This window comes from Cervus canadensis, chromosome X, assembly GCF_019320065.1.
Source record: "Cervus canadensis isolate Bull #8, Minnesota chromosome X, ASM1932006v1, whole genome shotgun sequence".
Classification (NCBI taxonomy): Eukaryota; Metazoa; Chordata; class Mammalia; order Artiodactyla; family Cervidae; genus Cervus; species Cervus canadensis.
The window spans coordinates 30,427,063-30,433,094 of NC_057419.1; positions in this window are offsets into that span (position 1 = coordinate 30,427,063).

The following is a 6,032-nucleotide window of genomic DNA, read 5'->3' on the forward strand; positions in this document are numbered from 1 at the left end:
TCAGGCTTACTTCACTCTGTATAATGGCTCCAGTTTCATCCATCTCATTAGAACTGATTCAAATGAATTCTTTTTAACGGCTGAGTAATATTCCATGGTGTATATGTACCACAGCTTCCTTATCCATTCATCTGCTGATGGGCATCTAGGTTGCTTCCATGTCCTGGCTATTATAAACAGTGCTGCGATGAACATTGTGGTGCACGTGTCTCTTTCAGATCTGGTTTCCTCAGTGTGTATGCCCAGAAGTGGGATTGCTGGGTCATACTGCAGTTCTATTTCCAGTTTTTTAAGGAATCTCCACACTGTTTTCCATAGTGGCTGTACTAGTTTGCATTCCACCAACAGTGTAAGAGGGTTCCCTTTTCTCCACACCCTCTCCAGCATTTATTGCTTGTAGACTTTTGGATAGCAGCCATCCTGACTGGCGTGTAATGGTACCTCATTGTGGTTTTGATTTGCATTTCTCTGATAATGAGTGATGTTGAGCATCTTTTCATGTGTTTGTTAGCCATCTGTATGTCTTCTTTGGAGAAATGTCTGTTTAGTTCTTTGGCCCATTTTTTGATTGGGTAGTTTATTTTTCTGGAATTGAACTGCAGGAGTTGCTTGTATATTTTTGCAATTAATTCTCTGTCCGTTGCTTCATTTGCTATTATTTTCTCCCATTCTGACGGCTGTCTTTTCACCTTGTTTATAGTTTCCTTTGTTGTGCAAAAGCTTTTATGTTTAATTAGGTCCCATTTGTTTATTTTTGAAAAGCTGTTATAAGAAAGAAGTTTATAGTGATATATGAATACATTAAGAAACAAGAAAGAGGGCTTCCCTGGTGGCTCAGTGGAAAAGAATCTGCTTGCCAATGCAGGATACACGGGTTCACTCCCTGATCTGGGAGGATTCCACAAGCCACAGAGCAACTAAGCCTGTGCACTACAAGTATAAGCCTGTGCTCTAGAGCCCAGGAGCTGCAACTACTGAGTCTGTGCACCTAGAGCCTGTGCTCCACAACAAGAGAAGCCACAGCAATTGGGGGCCCACACACCGCAACTAGAGAGTAGCCCCCCACTTACCACAACTAGAGAAAAGCCTGCACATCAACGGAAACCCAGCACAGCAAAAATAAATAAAGGAATGAAATTATATTTTTAAAAAGAAACAATTTTTGGCTCTTTTTACATATTGTTAAATTGCTTTCCAAAATACCAAAAAGGCAACTTCTTTAAGTTGCTTTATTCTGGATGTTTATATTTCCCCCTAAATACCATTTGTTCTTCTGGGAAATTTTGAGTCAAATATTAGCTCCATGTGCTTTTGATGAAACATATCAAATAATACTTCATGTGAGAGTCGTCATTAGGTCAGTTGTGGCATGGGGATACTATGTGAGAGAGATGGAGGTGAGCATGATAATTAGCTACAGAATAGTTAGTGAAATGATGGCCATGCCAAATAAATAATCTGTCTAAAGGGGAGCTCATCAGGGAAATTTGAAACCATAGGGGGAAAAAGTGGCACTGGAGAAAATAAACTAATAAACTAAAATACAATTGTGTACCATTATTGTACACAAACTGAGTTTAAATTTTTTTCCATTTATTATTCCTTTTAGTCATTTGCTATCAATATGTTTATGATAAGAATGGTAGGTATATAACTTTTATTGTAGTCACTATAGCACACTGGGAAATTTAGGCCTGAGCTGTGTCATACTGGTCTCAGGCAGTAGTACCACCCAGGATCAACTATTGTCTCTAGAGATCTCTTGCCAGAAGCCAACTTATTGCAGATTTTATTCTTGTGATGCTATGAGATTGATTCATTTTTTCATCTGGTTGACTAGGTTCCACCTGAAAAAAAGATAAATCCCAAAAGAAGCTGCCAAAATATTTGCTTCCCTTGTTCCTAGAACAGGACATAGTAAAATGAATCTTATTATTTGAATATGTATTCTTTACTTAGCACTTTGGTAGGTAACGTGAGTGCTACATAAATTGGGTAAGATACGATCTTTGATACCAAGAAGCCTAGTTGGGAAATAAGAGTAACAACAAAAACAAAGGATAAATGATACAACGAATAATTAATTGTTCAGTTATGTGAAACTTAGTGAATACAAGGATTCAAAGAAGAGAAAGATAATGAAGAATGTAGTGGTTGTTAAAGTCAGGTGTCATTGGTCTTTTATTGCATATTATATTTGACCTTTTTAATCTTTGTTTTATAGCTGAAGGTGACATTACTAATGGTAATTGGTATTTATTGGGGTAGATGAAATTGAAAAGACTTAGATAACTAATCCTTATTTTCAACCACTGCATGTAATATCTGTCATTTATTTGTGGCAGTGGTCTATTTGAAACACCTATCTTGGTGACTCTCTTACGTTCACGGTATGCCTAAAGTGTGTTCAGTCATTTTGACTCCTTGCGACCCCATGAACTGTAGCCTACCAGGCTCCACTGTCCATGGAATTCTCCAGGGAAGAATACTGGAGTGGTTTGCCATTTCCTTCTCTAATACCCAAAGTATTACCCCAAAAGAGCCTTCACATTTGCAATTATTCTGGGTTGTTTGCTAATATTTTCTACAAGTGTGCTGATGTTAGTGTTCAGAGTTGTATTTTACCTCCATTTGGCTTATAGGTTTCCTTCTTTTGTGACCACGCTGTTCGGTGTGCATTTTAAGTTGACAAAATGTTAGCTGTGATGAGTTTACTCTCTGAAATTATGTAATTCTGGAAATGAAAGAGAACTTAAAAATCATCTAATCTTATTTTTATTTTTTAACATCTTCACAGAAATATAATTCGTATACAGTAAAATTCACACATTTAAAAATATAATTCAGTGGTTTCAGTATATTCATACAATAGAGAACTTTTAGCACAATCTTAAGTTTAAAACATTTTCATTACCCCAAAAGAAATCCCCTGTCCATTGCAGTCACTCCCTATTCCTCTTGACCGCTAGCAACTGCTAATTTACTTTCTGTCTTTATAGATTTATCTATTCTGGACATTTCATATAAACGAGATCATATAACAATCGATCTTTTGTGCTTAGCTTCTTTTATTTAGCATGTTTCCAGATTTAATCTATGTAGTGAAAGTGAAAGTTGTTTAGTCATGTCCAATTGTTTGGAGCCCATGGACTATACAGTCTCCAGGCCAGAATACTGGAGTGAGTAGCCTTTTCTTCTCCAGGGGATCTTCCCAACCCAGGGATTGAACCCAGGTCTCCTGCATTGCAGGCAGATTCTTTACCAGCTGAGCCACAAGGGAAGCCCAATTTATGTTGTAGCATGTATCAGTATTTTTATTACCAAATATTATTGTACTATATGGATATATCACATTTTGTTTATCCATTCAGCTATTGATGAACATTTGGATTGTTTTCAATTTGGAGCTATTGTAAATAATTCTACTGTGAACATTCATGTACAGGTTTTCGCATGTACATGTTTTTATTTCTCTTGGATACATACCTAGAAATATAATTGCTCAGTAACATGATAACTCTGTTTAACCTTTTATGAAACTGCTGGACTGTTTTCCACAGTGGCTTTGTACCATTTTCCACTTATGCCACTAATCTCTGAGGGCTCTAATTTCTTCATTCTAGGAATTTTATAGATTTAGAATTTACATTTAGGACTTGACTCATTTCAAGTTAATTTTCATGTATGGCATGAGATTAGAGTCCATTTGCATTGTTTTGCATGTAACTCTCCAGTTGTCCTAGCACCATTTGTTGAAGACTGTTCTTTCCCCATTGAATGGGGAATGTCAAAAATTAATTGATCAGAAATGTGAGGATTTATTTCTGAACTGTTGATTCTCTTCCACTGATCTATATGTTTGTCCTTATACCAATACTATGGTGTCTTTGAGTACAGTAGCTATGTAGTCAGTTTTGATATAAGGAAGGGTGAATTTTCCAGCTTTGCTATTTTTCAGGATTATTTGACTCTTCTGGGTCTCTTGCATTTCCATATGAATTTTAGGAAAAGCTTGTTAATTTTTGCAACAAAGCCAGCTGGAATTTTGATAAGAAAACCACTGAATCTGTGGATCAGTTTGAGGAGTATTGCTATCTGAATAATGTTAAGTGTTCATGGATATGAGATATTACCCATTTAGTTAGGTTTTAATTCCTTCTCATTTTTTTAAATGATGAAACTGAGGTTCAGAGAGACGATACGAGTTAATTGAAGATCTAAGACTAGAACCATGATTCTCTGACTTTTAGTCTAACACTCCCTACCCAAAACTTTATTGTTGTTCTAAGTCATGTCCAACTCTTTTGTGACCCCTCATGTACTACAGCACACCAGGCTCCTCTGTCTCCCCATTGTCTCTTGTAGTTTACTCAAATTAGGTTGACTGTATAAAAAGAAAACCCTTTGTGTTAATTTTGTTTGCTTTTAAATGTTAATATCCTTTGTTGGTTACTTTAATGCAACTACTAAAAAATTTATATGAAGTCCAGCAGGTCTTGGTCTTATATCTTAACTCTTCTACCAACTTGCTCTATCACCTTGGGCTGTTAGTTACCCTCCTCAGGCCTATAAAAATCTAATATTTAAGAGATCACAGCTCTATATTATATACTGTGACAGGGATGCATTTGGCTTGATAGTAGTTCATGTGAAAAAGACCTATGTGGTTTGTTTTATTTACTGTTTTGTTGATGTATAGTTGATGTACAGTGTTATATGTTACACATGTACAATATAGTGATTGACGATTTTAAAGGTTATACTCCATTTATAGTTATTATAAAATATTCCCATATTATACAGTATATTCTTATAGCTTATTTTATTCATAATAGTTTGTACCTCTTAATCTCCTACCCCTATATAGCCCTTATCCCCCGTCCCTCTCCTCATTGGTAACAGCAAGTTTGTTCTATGCATCTGTGAGTCTTCTTTCTGTTTGTTTTATTCTCTAGTTTGGTGCAGTTTTTAAATTCCACATACAAGTGGTATCATACAGCATTTTTCTTTCTCTATTTGGCTTATTTCACTTTTTAGCATAGTACCCTCCCAAGTCCATCTATGTTGTTGCAAATGGCAAAAGTGTATTGTTTTTATGGCTGAGTGGTACTCCAGTACATATACATACCACATCTTCTTTTGGAATCTATTGATGGATATTTAGATTGATTCCATATGTTGGCAATTGTAAATAATTCTGCTATGAACATTGGAGTGAATGTATCTTTTTGAGTTAGTGTTTTATTTTTCAGATATATACCCAGGAATGAAATGGCTGGGTCATATGGTAGTTCTATTTTTAGTGTTTGGAGAAACTTCCATCCTGTTTTCCATACTAACTGTACCAGTTTACAGCCCATAGTGTATGAGGGTTCCCTTTTTTCCACATTCTTGGCAACATTTGTCATTTGTGTTCGTTCTGATGATAGCCATTCCGACAGGTGTGATCAATATCTTATTGTGTTTTGACTTGCATTAGTTACGTTCAGCATCTATTATGTGCCTGTTGACCATCTGAAGGTCTTCTTTGGAAACTGTCTGTTTAGACCTGCCCATTTTTAATCAGATTGTTTGCTTTTTTGATGTTGAGTGGTATGAACTGTTTATATATTTTGGATATTAATCCCTTATCAGTCATAGCATTTACAAATATTTTCTCCCATTCAGTTGATTGTCTTTTCATTTTGTTATTGGTTTCCTTTGCTGTGCAAAAGCTTTAAGTTTGATTGGGTCTCACTTGTTTATTTTTGCTTTTATTTCCTTTGCTTTAAGAGAAAGATCCAAAAAACCATTGCTATTATTTATGTTATGAATTTTCTGCCTATGTTTTCTTCTAGGAGTTTTATGACTTTCAGTCCTTCATTTTAGGTTTTTAATCCATTTTGAGCTTACTTTTGTATTTGGTAAGAGAAAATGTTCTAATATCATTCTTTTGCATGTAGTTGTCCAGTTTTCCTAGCACCACTTGTTTCAGAGACTATCTTTTCTTCATTGTACATTCTTGCTTCTTTTTTTTTGTCAAGAAAATGATA